At 46.3% G+C, this 17992-nt stretch overlaps 1 protein-coding gene across 2 annotated transcripts in view; it reads left to right on the forward strand.

Moving 5' to 3' along the window:
- The first annotated feature begins 3711 nt into the window (after window positions 1-3711).
- Ipo5 (importin 5) overlaps window positions 3712-17992 on the forward strand; it is a 51207-nt gene continuing 36926 nt past the window's right edge. The window contains exons 1-3 of one of the 2 annotated variants that reach the window (XM_030248018.1): window positions 3712-3783; window positions 4106-4185; window positions 14840-14944. The gene's annotated coding sequence lies outside the window, so the exon portion shown is untranslated. Of the gene's footprint in view, window positions 3784-4105; window positions 4186-14839; window positions 14949-17992 lie in introns of those variants that run through there. The other variant, XM_030248019.1, reaches the window with a different exon arrangement.

Genomic DNA, 17992 nt, shown 5'->3' on the forward strand with positions numbered 1-17992 from the left:
GCTCTTAAGGGCTGAGCCATCTCTCCAGCTCTTAGTTACTGTTCTGTTGACGTGAGAAGACATGACTACCTGTGAAACTTAAAACGGAAAAGCATAGCCGGGCGGTGGTGGCACACGCCTTTAATTCCAGCACTCGGGAGGCAGAGAAAGGCGGATTTCTGAGTTAGAGGCCAGCCTGGTCTACAAAGTGAGTTCCAGGACAGCCAGGGATATACAGAGAAACCCTGTCTCGAAAAACCAAAACCAAAACCAAAAAGGAAAAGCATTTAATTACCGTTTCAGAAGCTTAGTCCATGAACGTCATGGCACAGTACTAGAAAAACAAGTCCCATCTAAAAGTTTTAAACAAAGAGAGTGAGACTGGACTTGGCGTGGGCTTCTGAAACTTCAAAGCCCACCCCTAGAGACAAACCTTCTCCACAAAGGCCACTCCCCCTCCTAATCTTTCTTGAATAGTTCTACAACTGAGGACCAAGGAGCCATTTTTTTAAAAAGATTTATTTATTTATTTATTTATTTATTTATTTTATGTATATGAGTACACTGTAGCTGTTGTTAGACACACCTAGAAGAGGGCATCAGGTCACATTATAGACAGTTGTGAGCCTCTGTGTGGTTGCTGGGAATTGAACTCAGGACCTCTAGAAGAGCAGCCCCTGCCCTTAACAGCTGAGCCTTCTCTTCAGCCCAGAGCCCTTCTTTTTATTTTGTTTTTCATTTGTTTGTTTTTCAAGACAGAGTTTCTCTGTGTAACCCTGGCTGTCCTGGAACTTGCTTTGTAGGCCAGGCTGTCCTGGAACTCTAGGATCTGCTTGCCTCTGCCTCCCGAGTGCTAGGATTAAAGATGTCTACTGCCACTACTGGCTCCTATGGGAACTATTCTTATTCAAACCACCAAAGCAATTAGTACCTTGGATCCCACCACCCTGAGTAGGAGCACTGAAAGAAATTCTGTGAAGTCAATATGAATGGCTGAACAGATCCAAACATAATGCTAACTCAAAAAAGGTTAGTAGGTGTACTGGCTGGTTTTGTGTGTCAACTTGACACCAGCTGGAGTTATCACAGAGAAAGGATCTTCAGTTGAGGAAATGCCTCCATGAGATCCAACTGTAAGGCATTTTCTCAATTAGTGATCAAGGGGGAAAGGCTCCTTGTGGGTGGGACCATCTCTGGGCTGGTAATCTTGGTTCTATAAGAGAGCAGGCTAAGCAAGCCAGTAAAGAACATCCCTCCATGGCCTCTGCATCAGCTCCTGCTTCCTGACCTGCCTGAGTTCCAGTCCTGACTTCCTTTGGTGATGAACAGCAGTATGGAAGTGTAAGCTAAATAAACCCTTTCCTCCCCAAACTGCTCCTTGGTCATGATGTTTGTGCAGGAATAGAAACCCTGACTAAGACAGTAGGCTAAAAATGATTAGTAGGGGCAAGAAGATGTCTCAGCCAGCAGAGTGCCTGCCTTAGAAGCATACGTTCACCCTTAGTTTGAATCCTAATTACCTACGTACAAAAGCAAGGACAGCTATACACATCTGGGGCAGAGTCGGGCAGATCGGTGGAGCTCTATAACCAAGGCAGCTTATGGAAGGGAGGGCTTACTCGGGCTCCATGTTCCAGAGCGTTAGTCCATGCTGATGAAGCCACTAGAATAGCAAGCTGGGATCACACACCCTGACCCACAAGCAGGAAGCAGAGAGAGTGGACTGGGGAAGGCCTCCACTCCTCCCCTCCATGACACACTTCCTCCTGTCGCTGGGTTTTACAATCCTAATAAGCCCGTTGTAAAAGACACACAGCCCAGATTTTTGTTTGTTTGTTTGTTTGTTTGTTTTCGAGACAGAAACCCTGTCTCTGTGTAGCTGGCTGTCCTGGGACTCACTTTGTAGACCAGGCTGGCCTTGAACTCAGAAATCTGCCTGCCTCTGCCTCCCGAGTGCTGGGATTCAGATATTTTAATTATAAGATTGGGCGGATTTAGGACGACACTAATTTATTCTCTGGCTACGAGGCCACTTGTTACTTGCTGCTTCTCCTGGCCACTTGGTTCTGGTCCATGGCGATTTGCACCGCACTAGTCTCCTCGCTGCCCCCACCCCCAACCCCCTTGCTACCTGCCTCACTGTCTCAAGCCCCCAGTACCCCTTCCCCCCTCCACTGCCCAATCCCAGGCTCTACCCTTCTATTGACCAGTTTTTTGTTTTTTTAAGATTTATTTCTTTATTATATGTAAGTACACTGTAGCTGTCATCAGACGTTTCAGAAGAGGGCGTCAGATCTCGTTACGGATGGTTGTGAGCCACCATGTGGTTGCTGGGATTTGAACTCAGGACCTCTGGAAGAGCAGTCAGTGCTCTTAACCGCTGAGCCATCTCTCCAGCCCTTATTTTGTTTTTTGAGACAGGGTTTCTCCATTGACTAGTTAAAATGCAGAGAAGGTTCGCTTGCTCTCCCTTGAGTAGTGAGGGTCTGCATTCTGGGAAGACCACCTCTGGAGGAACCAGTATTAACTTTAGAATACAGCAGCAACAGGACAACCCGCTACATCCTGCTCGCCCTCCCAAACACTGTCAATGTCTGAAATCCAGTGGAACCAAGTATTCAAATGCTCAATGAGATTAGTGGGTGTGTCTTATTCAAACCACTCCGTGGACTCGTCTCGCAGGGCCAGAGATGAGTAATGGGGGGAAGACAACTGGCACCGACTTCTGGCCTTCACTTACATATGTATGAGACACTCAGGACTAACTCAATGGGGTGAGAATAATGGGGTGAGTGTTGGGGACAACAGGCCATAATTCAAAGCACCCTCCACAGGCTTCTCTAACCCTGACATTCTAGGCTTTACCTTTGCCCACGACACTGGTTGTTCTCAACCCTCCCACTCTTGTGCTTTCCGAGGAAGTGCCATACACACTCGCTCCTCTCAAGTTAGTCATCGTGTAGGCTGTGGATGATCAGGCCTCAGTCAAAGCTCCACTGGCCAAAACCAAGCAACCCTTCAAAGAGGCAGAAGGAACTTCTGAGAATCTCGCTCCTAAAAGACGTTCGCTGCCGGGCGTGGTGGGGCATGCCTTTAATCCCAGCACTTGAGAGGCAGAGGCAGACGGATTTCTGAGTTGGAGGCCAGCCTGTTCTATAGAGTGAGTTCCAGGACAGTCAGGGCGACACAGAGAAACCCTGTCTCAGAAAAAAACAAAAAAAATCTGATGTTGTTTAATTCAGAGTTAATACAGAATAATGATGTAGTAAGGGCAGTCAAGTGGGCATTGAGAAAAATGTAGGAGAGATGATGCGCCTATGTCCCATGAGAATTTTATTACCACCCCAATGTCAGAACCTGATTTAATATGGACTTTCCTGTTGCTTCCGCATACATTTATCTGTGTTTGTGAGACTGGTTTTGTTTGGCACCGAGTAATGAGAGTTGACATCCACAGGTAAAGAGACTACTCGTGTGGTTCAAAGATGAAGTTGGTGGCACATCTGTGTCCCGTCCCCCTGGCCCTTATCTCCATGTGCTTTGTTCTCCGGGGCCAGCAGCTTCCTTTCCCTCTGTGATTCAGGTGAACTTGCCCTGTAATATCCAATTCTACAGTCCAGGGCCCTGCCGCTGAGGGATGGCAGACGCAAACGGCCAGCAGCAGCACACCACTCACATGAAGGAGGTCACAATTGCAATCTAGTGTCTCCATGGCGACCTCTCTGAACTGTGAGGTCAGAACTGTGGGGTTAGTGCCATCCTGTGACTGACGCAAGCATAGGGCTGAGAACAGCCTTGACTACTGTAAGTAGCCCTCATGCTCCCTTTGGACAGAGAAAACGTAAGAGCTTACGGAAGGGAAGGCACTTCCGCCTAAGATCTGGGGGCCTCCTTCAGCTCTCCCGCTCCCAGGGGTTGGAAGTGCAGCATCTGTTGGAGGGAAGATCAGAAGAAGGGATTCCGAAAGTCTAGCTGGCAGAAACCAAGGGACAACCATAGCAGCGCCTTCAGCCCACGACACTGTCTGTGTGAACTTGGTTAGGGCTGCTTAAAGCAGAACTGGTCTCATGACCCACAGCCTGTCACCACTGCAGAACAGTCAGACACAGTTTTCTATCTCGCTCAGGTGGTTCCGGGGAGAAAGCTTACCAGGGCCCATGTGTGAGCACAGCCACTCTTCCTGACCAGGACCTTTGCACCACCCAAGTAAGTGATTCCCAGATGCATCTGGCTTCTCCCGATTGGCAGAAAGACCTCCTGTTTTCCTTTATAACTCTTCTCTTCACTTCTTGACTTCTTGACCTCCTGTTCATGTGATTTAAGTCCCACCCACTAGAACAGTCTATCCCCATTCCTATAGAAAAAAACGATTGGCCACCTGTTTAAAGACTCTGGAGTCCCCACTTTGGGCTCCTGGACATCGTGGTTGTGTCCTTTCAGCAGTGAGCATATTTTGTCTCAGCTTTCAGAGACTACTAGTCAAGTGAATGAGAGGGAAACATTTCGCCTTCATTGTGGGGAAACCTACTCAATCACTCACTCACTAACCACAACAGGGTTTACTTAATGAACAGCCTACTCGGCCAACTCTGCTCCTTAGAGAACTGAGTGTCCTCCTCACTAGGGTAAAGCCAGTGTCACCTTGCAAAGAAAATGATCAGAGATGGGCCAAGGCCCAGATCTATGCAGCTTCTTCCTAAACAGTTCCTAAACAGCCACCGCATGAGTGTGGGAGATGGGTCGCACGCGTAGGAGAGACAGCTTTGGATTGGAACATTGTCACCTCCTCCAGAGAGATGAGACCACTGGAACACAGTTATAAACCCTAAAACGGAAAGTCGGTGGGGCTGGCAGTGGGGCTCAGTCTGTAGAGCCCTAATCTAGCATGCATGAAGCCCTGAGCTCAAGCCTCAGCATTGCATAAAGGCCATAAAGTCAGATGGGGCAGCTCATGCCTGTGCCCCCCAGAAACACAGGTAGGAGCTGCTCTGAGTTCAAAGCCAAACTGATCTATATATTGAGTCCCAAACGAATCAAGGATATAGAAAATATTTTTTTTTGGTCTCAAAAAAGCCTCTCCTCCTTCCAAGAGCAGCCTACATGAAACTCTGCCTCAAAAATAAATAGATAGCTGGGCATTGTGGCGCACGCCTTTAATCCCAGCACTCGGGAGGCAGAGGCAGGCGGATTTCTGAGTTCAAGGCCAGCCTGGTCTACAAAGTGAGTTCCAAGTCAACCAAGGCTACACAGAGAAACCCTATCTCGAAAAAAACCAAAATAAATAAATAGATAGATAGATAGATAGATGATAGACAGACAGATAGATGATAGATAGATAGATAGATAGATAGATAGATAGATAGATAGATTTTTATAGGTGGCCAAATCACTCTTCTACATGTGTTACTCTTCAGGAATGTGTTCTGCTCCTCACAAATGTCCCCCGCTACTTTTGGTTTTCCTGGCATTTAGAGCACACATTAAGCCAGATAACAAGGAACGGGCAGATAAAAACAGCTGCTTTTTTTTTTTTTTTTTGGTTAGCAGTTACTACAAAAAATGACAGCACATGATAGAGAAGACATGTTCCTAAACTCTAGGGTAGATGTTGGGAGCACAGATCTGTAAACTCCCAAGATGAGTGAGGAACCCTAAGCTGCTGGCTGCCCTGGGGACACTGTTACAACACAATGGATAGCTGATTTGGTAATCCTTACCTGCAGGAGGCAGAAAGACACCCTGGGGAACTGGTCCAACCCTCCCAAAACAGAGTTAAGGCACATATTCACTGTCCCTGCTTCCCTGTGTGCTCTCCAGCACATCATCAATCGTCTTCATTGTTGTAGCCCCACAGTTCTCTTCCACCACCTGAAGGCAGGAGGCATAAGGACCTGAAAACACGGCCTTTGCCTGCACCCTGTAGACATTCTTCAGAAGGGCAGGGGGCCATTATCTATCTGAACAATCAAACAAAACTGTAAACCAGAACAAAACAAAGAACATAACTGCTGGGATTGAGATGGGAAGGTCAGGGCTATTGTGTTATTTACTGAAAATACCTGTATCTAGTTGTGTGGCTCAGGTTTTTAGCACATACCTTTAATCCTTCGGGCTGGAATACAGACAGACCCTTAGTACACTTTAATCCTAAACAATGGATTTAAAGTTAGTTTGTAAATGGAAGGATCCATGCTTGAAAGTGATGTCTAGCTGGGTGTAGTGGCGCACGCCTTTAATCCCAGCACTCAGGAGGCAGAGGCAGGCAGATTTCTGAGTTTGAGGCCAGCCTGGTCTACAAAGTGAGTTCCAGGACAGCCATGGCTATACAGAGAAACCCTGTCTCAAAAAAAACAGAGAGAGAGAGAGAGAGAGAGAGAGAGAGAGAGAGAGGTACAAAGAGAAGGAGGAGAAGGAGGAAGAGGAGGAGGAAGAAGAGGAGGAGGTGAAGAGCAAAAACTTATAATTGTGGGTCTTATAGCATTGTGGTATCTAAGTTCAAAAAATTCAGGGCTGAAGAATAAACCCAGGCGGGTCCAGGCACAGCCAAACCCACCCTGTAGCTAAGAATGTCCGGCCATAAAAGATAAAAAAGAGAATGCAGGAACTAGCCAGGGCTATCAGGACGGACCAATTGACCATCTGGCAGGATGGCACCTCCCGGGCGGCGCCTCCCTATAGCCCCCCATAAATCATACATTGACCAGGTGTCCTGCTGACCTCAAGAAGTCCCAAGCCCTTGTGCCTCCCTACACCTTAGCCGGCACGTATTACCCTGTTAATTTGTAATCACCCCGCCAACATTTAAATAAGGCAATCATGTGTAACCAGGCAAATTCTTTCGGCTCCCCACTTTTTGGTTTGTGGTTTTTGCCTTTATAAGCCTATAAGCCTGTAAAAAGTTTGGGCCGGGGTCGAACTCCCCTGCCCCCTGCAAGGTGCATGAGTTTCGACCCCAGCATGCAGGCTTGAGCGCTCCTTTGTTGTTTGTGTGTTTGTGTGCCATTAAAGCCTCGTGTATTTACAGCGAGTTTGGTCTGTGTCCTACTGGGTGCACGCCTCCCCGAGGAGGGACTCCCCGCGGGGGTCTTTCAGAGGCAGCAGTTTTACCCAGACAGTTATAGAGATGCAGGTTGCATAGAGAGAACAAGCTAAGACAGGGGTGAAGACAGAATGAGCCAGACAATGAGATGGAGCCAGAAGACAAAAACAGTTTGACAGAGCTAGTATGAGGCCAAGCAGAACAATTCGAGAAACTGAGAGAAGCCAGATTGAATCAGTTAGCTAAGAGTGGAGTTTGAGCCAGACTAGCTGAGGTGAACCAGCCAGTCACAGTTAAGATAGAACTAGAAAGGGTGAGTATATGCAGCAGTCAGTCTCAGAGGGTGAACACAGTCTAGGCCTAGGTTAGATTGTACAGAAGCTAGAAGCTTCCAGGACTAGGCCTAGATTAGCAGAGGGAGGCAGTAAGCTGCTGCTGAGATGACAGTTACATCAGGTGAATCAAAGTTAGATTTATATTAGTGGGTTCCTAAATGTTAAAGATAGCTGGTTTGGTAACCCTCAGGTCCAGGGGGCAGGAAGACACCCTAGGGAACTGGTCCAATCCTCCCAAAACACAGATAAGGGCAGCCCTGAGAACCAAGATCACGGCTGGTTAGTGGTGAAGGTGTAATCAGAAATCAGCAGAGAAATCCAGGCTTGGTGGCACAGACCAATAATTCCAGTGCCTGGGAGGTGGAGGCACAAGGATCAAGAGTTCAAACTCATCCTCAGCTACATAGAGAATTGGAGGCCAGGATGCTCAAAGGATAAAAGCCTTCGTTTTGTTTGTGAGGACCTGGGTTGGAATCACTACCCCATTGTAATAGGCCAGACTCAACTGTGAGTTTGTAATGTAAATGCTGCGGGGGGGGGGGGGGGGGGGGCGCGGCGGCGCTGCGGAGATGCAGTTTTCCTAGAGCTTGCTGCTCAGATGAGCCAGCAGGTTTCTCTTGTGGATCAAGAGATCCTATCTTGGGCAAATAGAGAGGAAGACACTGGAGGTCATCCTCTGGCCTCCACACACACTTACTGGCATGCACACAACACACTCACTATTAAAATGTTTAAAGAGGGAATTTAAGGTCAGATTAGACTACACGAGTCCCTGTTTCCAAAATCAAAGCAAAAACAAAAACAAAACAGGGAAAGAGGAAGGTGAAATCAACCAAGACGCAGAATTTGTGTTACCTCCTCCTCGTTTAATGACATCACCAGTAGCCCAGACCTCAGACTTAGAGGAAAATTCGCCTTGAAGCTTATGAAGCCAAGCGCCAAGTCAGAACCGGGCACCCTGGCCCTCCAGTACGTTTTGCATTGAGTGGGAATTTTTTATTTAATTTTTATAGAGGACCCTTAATTTATATTTGAGATCACACACACACACACACACACACACACACACACACACACACACACACACACACACACACACATACACAGAGTGATCTGTGTCCAGCTTTTTTATCTTTATTCCTTGAGACAGGGTCTCTTTGTACTCCTAGAACTTTCTATGTTGACCACGCCAGGCAGACTGGGGACTCACAGAGATTCCCCCTGCCTCTCTGCCTCGTGAGTGTTGAGGTCAAAGATGTGTGCTGCCATGCTCAAATGAGATTCTAAAAAAATAAAACTAGCTAAATTTGACCATTTTGAACACTGCTGTTGGCGCCACCTGATAGGCTGAGCCATTACTTTCCGTGCCTCACGGCAATGGCCCCTTCCCAGCACCTTCTCTTTCCCTCCTATTTCTACAGCGCGTCTTTAGAACTGTCTCTGGTTTTGTTTCTGCCTTTTGAGAGAGGATTCCACGGATGGCACCCTGGCCTAACTTGATGCATAGCTGTAGATGACCAAGAGCCTCAGAGTCTCTTGGTTTCTACTTCCCAAGTCCTGAAATTGCAAGTGTTGGCTACCACACGGTTTAAATGGTGCTGGGGGCAGAACCCAGAACTGAGAGAGCCAGGCAAGCGCTTTCCCGGTGTGGTACATCCCTAGTTCCGCAAACTTTCCTTCTAAGATATTGTCTATTAATCCTCCAGGGGTTTCTCTTTTCCTTCCTTACAGCAAGTCGCACTGCTGAGCTGGGACGATGTCTTACGTCCCTCCCAGGCCTCCCCCACCCACCTCGCTTACTCTAGTCTGGCTACACGCTTTCCTACTGTCTACATCCTATAACTCATCTTCACTTTACAGGGTTTGTTTGTGCAGCTTTCTCCACACCTCCATTTCCTCTCATTTTTCCTTTTTTTTTTTTTTTCAGCAAAAAAATCTCTCAAAAGACTGTGACCTTAGAGTCACCCTGCCCCCACTCCAGTCTTGACTTCACTCTTCTTTCTCTCAGGTATCACTGCAGGAAATTATCTTCTGCTCACGTGTTCATTTTCTCCCATCCCAGCTACAGACTGAATACCTGAGGGTGTGGTAGCCTATGCTCATGGTCCCACCAACTAAGGAGGTGGAGGCAGGAGGACTGTGATTTTTGTGGCCAACCTGATCTACATAGTAAGACCTCAGAAAGAAAGAGAGAGAGAGGATGGGAACTCTGTCTTCAAGCTCACCATTGAATTTCCACAGGGGCCAATCCAATATTCACTACAGACATAAACAGCCAAGATGTTCATTAAGTACTAAAATGGTAATGTAGTTAGATGTGGTACACAGTACGTAGGGCAGACAAGTGAGGAAGAGGAACAGGAAGTCCTTTAGGCTGCTAAAAGTCTGCCTAGCCGGTAGCTACAAGTTTGGGATATGATGTTACTGCTCCCTGGGTGTGCCATCTCAACGCTTGAGGCAAAGTACATCCAAGCATCCAATTGTGAGGTGTTCTCTGTGAATAGAAAAGAAGAAAAAACAAAAAAACAAAAAACCCCCAAAACAAACAAAGCACATAGCCTGAGTCTTGCTACAGTGGTCCCTTCTGTTTTTCCCCAAATACTGACATGGGAATGTTCAGAGAGTTGAGGGTTATGAATGCTGCCAGTCATACATTCTGAACATAAGAAAAAATATTGTTAAAAGATTTAAAAAAAGGATTGAATAAGGTCAAGATCAATTGCCTTCAAGTTTGTAAAGTATTTTAAAGTAATAGCTATTGGAATATAATCCATGTATCATAGACAAGAGATTTCTTCATTTCATTTTTGGTTTGGGTTTTTTTTGTTTTGTTTTGTTTTGTTTTGTTTTGTTTTTGTTTGTTTGTTTTTCGAGACAGGGTTTCTCTGTGTAGCCCTGGCTATCCTGGAACTCACTCTGTAGACCAGGCTGGCCTCAAACTCAGAAATCTGCCTGCCTCTGCCTCCCGAGTACTGGGGTTAAAGGTGTGCGCCACCACTGCCCGGCTCTGGTTTGGGGTTTTTAATAGGGAAGATTTTTGGTTTTGTTTGAAACTCAGAGAGATCAGCCTTTACCTTCTGAGAGCTGTGACTCATTGTGTGGACCATCAGCCCTAGGTCAATATGTTTTTAAATGACATTTGGGGATTTGGGTTTGTTTGTTTGGTTGGTTGGTTTTTGTTTGGTGGTGGTGGTGGGGGGGTTTGCTTCCTTGCTTGCTTGGTTTAGTTTGGTTTTCCGAGAGAGGGTTTCTCTGTGTAACAGCACTGGCTGTGCTGAAAATTGCTGTGTAGCCCAGGCTGGCCTCGAACTCGGAGATCTGCTTGCCTGTGCATCACTACGCCTGGCTACCTACTGCATGTGCATGGATTGGCTTACACGTGTCCTCCCCACCTAATTTTGGCCTTTAAAGTATACAATTGTTTTAGCTTAGGATATTTACAATTGTACACCCACTACCACTGCTGTATTCATGAACCTCTTCATTACCCACGTTAGCTTTCTTTCTGCTGCTCAGTATAAACACCGTCACCAAAAGCAACTTGAGAGGAAAGAATTCACTGTGCCTCATAAACTGCAGCCTAGCCGGGCGTGGTGGCGCACGCCTTTAATCCCAGCACTCGGGAGGCAGAGGCAGGTGGATTTCTGAGTTCGAGGCCAGCCTGGTCTACAGAGTGAGTTCCAGGACAGCCAGGGCTATACAGAGAAACCCTGTCTCGAAAAACCAATAAATAAATAAATAAATAAATAAATAAATAAATAAATAAATAAATAAAAATAAACTGTAGCCTATTGTAGAGGGTGAGACAAGGCGGGAACAAGCGAGGCAGGACCTTCAAGCAGAAACCAGTGGAAAATGGCTCAACTAGCTTTCTAATACAACTCTCTCCCCCACCCCCACCCCCACCCCCAGACTTGCCTACAGGCCAACCTGATCTCAGTAGCTCCTTGGTTGAGGTTCAATCTTCCCTGACGACTATAGGGTTTGATGAGTAGATGATTAAAACTAACTATGGGACCCCTCCCCAAAAAAAGCTACGTAAGTATCAGCCGTCTTCTTCTCCCTCTCCTCTTCTCCCCTCTGCCCCACCCCCAGACACAAGGCAACCATTCATTTATTTAAACAGATTTGATTTTTTTTTTTTTTTTTTTTTTTTGCCACTCTGGACATTTTGTTCTTGAGCATTTGTGTCTGATGTCACTTTGTAAGATGATCTTAAAGTTCATCCATGTTATGTTGCAGGCATCTGTATTCTATTTCCTTTCATTGCCAAAGACTACCTTGCTGTCTACGTGCACCACATTGGGTGTCCTTGATTCCCAGCTGACAGTCTTCCCTCTGTCCTAAGGCTCAACTGCTCCATGTGCTCCATCAGCAAAGCCTGAGGGTTCTGAGCCTGGAGATTCAGGGTGAGGGTTTCAATTCCTCCACACTCTCAGCAACGCTTATTTCTGCCTTTTTAACTAAGGCAGTGACTTGGCACGTCGGTAACGGTTAGTGCTGTTGAACATTCTCCATGTGTGTATTGTTCACTTGTATCTTTCCCTTGAAGGAATGTCTATTCAAAAGCTTTGCTCACATCTTAATTGGGCTGTCTTCTCGTTGAGTGTAAGAGTTCTTTATGTGTATGTTTTGAAAAGTCCCCAAAGGAGAAATGGCTTGCACAAGTTTCCTCCCATTCTACAGGTTCTCTTTTCACTCCCATGGTGTTGTGAAACGCTGAGAGACCTGGGTTGTCATTCTACTGGTCGAAGGCTTTACATTGCAAGCAGGAAGCCCACCTCAATCCCTCAGCACCAAACACAACCCATCAGGCTGTTACAAGCCTGTCATCCCAGAATTTAGATAAATTTAAGATTATCCTCGAGCCGGCCATGGTGGTGCTCATCCTGTCTTGAAAAACCAAACAAACAAACAAAAAAAAGATTATCCTCAACTACAAAGTGAGTTCAAGGACTGTCTGGTTACAGTCATGCAGGCTGGCTTTGTGCATTTCTACATAAACCAACCTGGCCTTGAACTCAAGGTGATCTGCCTTCCCTACCTCGAGGAATATGCCACCATGGAGAGCGCAAAATATTTACTGTAAAGAGTTAGCTTGCTGGGCAGTGGTGGTGCACGCCTTTGATCCCAGCACTTGGGAGGCAGAGACAGGTGGATTTCTGAGTTCGAGGCCAGCCTGGTCTACAGAGTGAGTTCCAGGACAGCCAGGACTATACAGAGAAACACAAAAAAACAAACAATTAGCTCTTATCACCGTAGGAAACAGCAACGTCAAAATCTGTGAGCGGACCAGGCCTCTGCAATTCCTGATAGCAGCTAATAGTGTGACCTGGAGCTTGAAATCTGAAAGGCGCCTGAATCTCCTGGGGATGGAATTGTTTCTTGCTCCAAAACTCTGAGTGGTTCTTACTAGGGTCTCAGTTATGAAAAATGAACATATCTCATGGCATCAGGAAACTCTGGCCTCCTAAGTGCTGGGATTACTGGAAGAAGCCATTCCACCTGGCATCTTGCATCTTTTCTTATGTTTACAGCTCTGATTTCCCTTATGAGCCTGCTGTTGTGGTGTTCTATAAGTGTTGCTGTCTGACAGTTTTATCATTCTCTAGTGTTTTCTAATTTCTCTCATGAGTTATCCTTTAATATGGCTGTCATTGAAAGTTATAGTGCTTAATCTCTACATACATGTCAAGTTCTCAGATTTCTTTTGGTCCTTAAATCTAATCTCAATCTGTTGTGGCGAAGTTTTTTATGATTGCAAACTTTTTTTTTTTTTGAATTTTCGAGACAGGGTTTTTCTGTGTAGCCCTGGCTGTCCTGGAACTCACTTTGTAGACCAGGCTGGCCTCGAACTCAGAAATCCACCTGCCTCTGCCTCCTGAGTGCTGGGATTAAAGGCGTGTGCCACCACGCCCGGCAGCAAACTTTTTATTTATTTATTTGTTTGTTTATTTATTTATTTATTTATTTATAAGAGTTATTTTTTAAGAGTTATTTATTATTATATGTAAGTACATTGTAGCTGTCTACAGACACACCAAAAGAAAGCATCAGATCTCATTATGGATGGATGTGAGCCACCATTGCTGGGATTTGAACTCAGGACCTTCAGAAGAGCAGTCGGAGCTCTGAGCCATCTTTCCAGTCCTGCAACCTTCTTTAAAAATGGGATCCATCCTGGATCATGCTGTATGTGCACTGGGGAAATGTGTACTCACAGCTGTTAGTGGGTGGTGTCCTATGCAAACCTAGTAGGGACACTGGATTTTATAGCGGTTGTCTCTCTTCTGTCTTCTGTCTATATACCTGGCTATCCTATCAGATGGTGAAGGTAGGGACTAACATCTCAAACTGTTCTCACCAAGCTGTCTCATTTCTTACATGGTTCACGCTTTATTTGGGGCATTTTTAGATTCATGTGTTTAAAACTTCTATGTCTGGGCTGGCAAGACAGATCAGCCAGTAAAGGCTCTTGCCTCCAAGTCACACAATCTGAATTTGATCCCCGAGACCCACATGGTGGAAGGAAGGAGAGAGCCAACTCCCTGTCCTCTGACTTCACACACCATATGGCACATACGCACTCACATGCATACTCTCATACCCATTCCATGTAGATATGTGTAGATTGTGTTTCTTTCACATATAAAGAAATAACATACTAAAAATCTTAGCCCTGTATCTCTCTGATTGGGTTGACCCTTCTGTAATAGAAGTATCCTGTCAATAACGACAAGTTGTAAAACATGTATGTTATGTATGTCTGTGGGTACAAGGGCTGCCATAAACACACACTTAGAGGACAGAGGACAGCTTTGTGGGAAGGTGGTCTCCTTCTGCCTTCATGTGGCTTCCAAGAATTGAGCTCATTTGAGACAGAACCCCAGGTGACCTGAGACTCCAGCTCCTCCAGTTTCAGCGACCCCCACACGCAACTCTAAGGAGGCTTTTGGTCCTGGACTCTGCTTGGGTGACATCAGTGCAGTCCGTCGGCCTTCTTTGGGAGACTGTTTATATGATGTGTCTTTTTCCATTCTTTTCCATTCAACATATTTGCCTTCTAAGTAAAAACATTAATCTTAAAAATGAAATCCTTCTGCTAAGTGTATTTTTATTTCATGGTTGAAATGCAGCAAGGGGGACGGTATGTAAAGCCATTTGCCACATTTAAATAAAAACAGTCATCTCCAGAAAATGATTTTTCTTTAGCTCTTGACCAGTACTTGATTTAAAAAACACATGCACCAAGTAAGTGTGTGTGTGTGTGTACACACCACAGCAAATGTGTAGAAGTCAGAGGACAACTTGGACACAGTTCTTTTTCTAATGGGAGTCCTGGGGATCAAACTCAGGTCACCCTGAGTCCTGGGACTAATGGTTTGAACCACCAGCCACCAGGCTCAGCTGTAAATTTTTATCTTACAAGCTCAGAATTGACCTGATTGTCTTCTAAAGGTCTTCAATTCTGTTTATGTCAAGCCAGCAAGGAAAGGAAATTCCGAAGCAAGGAACACCGGTCAGAAAGCGCTGTGCCATGTCTCCAAATCCCTGAGAATCAAGTCAAAAACTGGGAGCGACAGAAAACACTGTAGGTAACTGATTCATATCCCTTTAAGTCAATACCTAGTTTAAATGACCAACTATACAGTGCAACTGTGTTAGCCCCTTATTTTATTCTTTAGCAAAGCACTATCCAATAGAAGTAAAATATGTGTTTTTACATGTTATTTTTGTTTCTAACTAGCCATACTTTAATAAGAGAAACAGCTAAAAATTTTAACTATGTTATATATAACATAGTTAATTTCATTAGTAGACTTTAACCCAATATACTCTTTCTACTTGTTGTCAATATAAAATGTTAATGTCTCATTGTCTTTAAAATTCTATGCACATTTTACATTTTTAAACTAAAAGCACATCTCCTTTTGAACGCATTGAGTCATCAATAGGCACACGCCTTTCATCCTAGCGCTTGGGGAGAAGGAGGAGGAGAGGCTCTGTGATTTCAAGCCCATCCAGAGGTAGACAGTGAGACCCACAAAACAATCGAAGGAAACAGAAACTAATAAAACAACTACTACTCCCATAGAGCTCTTGGTGCACAAACTTATGCTGAGGTGTTTATTGTTTAATAATCATCCATAAATATTTGTTTGTTGTTTTAGTCAAAGCCTCATGTAGCCCAGACTGCTCTCATCTTTATGCAGCCAAGGGAGAGCTTGATCTTGAATTCCTGATCATCCTGCTTCCACATCCTGAGTGCTGTGCTTACAGGCACGAATCTTCAGGCTTCCTCTTAGCAGTGCTGTCAAGCCCAGGACCTCATGCATGCTAGGGAAACACTCTACCACTCATCTACATCCCCCAACCCTGCATATATGCAATGTATAGATTCGGCTCTCAGCAGAGTCTGGGGAAAGGCACTGGGATAAACACTTGGAGTCGAGAGCCAGCCAAGATTTTTATAACAGAATCTGATTTGTGGGAAAATCTATAGTTTTAGCTACGACTATATATATTTGCAAGCCTCTAGGTAATTTGTCTTATTTCACTGTTACCTAGTTAATTAAAAATTGGTTACCCAGGCGCAGTGGCGTATGCCTTTAATCCCAGCATTTGTGAGGCAGAGGCAGGTGGATTTCTGAGTTCAAGGCCAGCCTGGTCTACAGAGTGAGTTCCAGCACAGCCAGGGCTACACAGAGAAACCATGTCTCGAAAAGCCAAAAATAAATAAATAAATAAATTTGTTAGTATGTAATTCCCCAATTTAAGAACTCTGAATGAGTAATTCATGTCCTACCCCTCTTTCTCTCTCTCTCTCATACACACACACACACACACACACACACACACACACACATCAAAATTAAAAAAAAAAAAAATCGACTCCAAACTAATGTCGGAAATGGTCTGACCTTGAAGAAAACAAATGTGGCCAAAGAATGAATTCAAGGTAGGAAATCAGTTCTACACAATAGCTTTGCTGGCCTCCTGTAGAGAAAGAATCCCGCCAGTGTGGCAGCTAATAGTAGAGGGGGTGACTTTCTCCACAAATCAACTAAATGCCACTGTAGAAACCGGGACTGGTTCCCACAATTCCACGTGATCCCAGGGCTTCTGGCCAGATTTTGCATGACCTGACCATGGATGATGTAAGACCAACCTTTAAAATCACCCAAGAGAAAATATTTAATACTTTCAAAATGCACAATTGCCAACAAGAAATAAAAAACTTCAACATAAATCCCATGAGCTGCTGAGCTGTAGTTACAGGCCTCAGGCTGTGGAAACCTATTCCTTAGGAAGTAGTCGAGTCCTTTTGACACAAGACATACATCCCCCTTTTCACCTGCTGTCATCCTCAACTTGGGCAATGCTTTGGACACACAGTAGGCTTTTAACTGAGTCTGGGCAAACAGGAGCTGGGATAAACTTGGGAGCTGAGAGCCAGTCAAGATTTTTACAACAGAATCTGAATTGTGGAGAAAGGTCTCCCCTCTATAGGTGTAGCTGCAACCCTGATTACGTTCTGCTTTTCTGGAGGCCAGCGCATCTATTTTGTAGAACTAGTTTCCAACTGGGGATGCTCTTTCATTCTTGGGCCACATTGTTTTTTTTTTTTTTTCAGTGTAGGACCATTTCATACATTATTTTTTTCTTTTGATATGAGCATTTGAGTCTGTGGACATTAGACATGATTCTGAATAGGACATGATTCTCAAAGTGTTTCAGTTTGAGCTCTGCTCTCTCCTGTTTAGGCAGTCCCAGATAGAAAGATGGGCCAACGCTGGTGTTTAAGCACTAGAGTTTAGGAGGTGAGAGGGAGGCAGCCTCTGGTCCCCTCCATGCTGGCACGCATCAACTATCAATGGATCGACCACGTTAGGGAGTGGCTCATGACTTCTCCCATCCTTAGAGAGCAAGGAAGCTCCAAACACCAGGATGGGTGGCAGTTCCCGGGTGGGGAGCGTGCGTGATTTGATCCGGGACGGAGAGGTGCAGGGGGGAAGAGTCCGTGATGAGCAACCCCTCTTCCGGGACAGTCCCTGGACGTGAGTCACAGGACAGAGGAGGGTAGGGACCGCCTGAGTCACAGGCTGAGGGGGACGACACGACACCACAGGGCCAGACAGATGGAGGGGTCTGCAGAGGCGGGTGTGTGTATGCGTGTGTGCTCGCTGCTGGGGGGATTGGGATGGGGTTAGGGAGGGGGGTCCCGGGGCCCCAAAGCCCTAAGGCGCGGCTACGCGGCGGGCGGCAGGGAAAGGGAGTCCAGCCAGCCCGCGGCGCCGAAATCTCCCGCGCTCAGGAGCTGGCCCCTCCTCCGGGCCCGGCCTCACGCCCCTCGCGGCGGCCCAGCCGGATCGGCTCCTCCCAACCCGCGCCCCGGGAACCCCAACCTCGTCCTAACAGCGGCCCTCTGGCCGCCACACACGCCCGCCAGCCCCGCCTCCCGGCGCGCGCTGGAGTGACGACACCGCAGGGTGCGTGACCAATCGGCGTGGCCCTCGAGGGGGGGCGGCCTCGGGCACGCCCCCCGCGCCGCGAGCCAATGGGACGCCGGCGTCGGCGGCCGCGGCCGGGTGAGAGGGCGCGAGGCCCCGCCCCGTCCTCCCTCGGCCCCCTCGGCCCC

The sequence above is a fragment of the Mus musculus genome, chromosome 14, assembly GCF_000001635.26.
Source record: "Mus musculus strain C57BL/6J chromosome 14, GRCm38.p6 C57BL/6J".
NCBI classification, from domain to species: domain Eukaryota; kingdom Metazoa; phylum Chordata; class Mammalia; order Rodentia; family Muridae; genus Mus; species Mus musculus.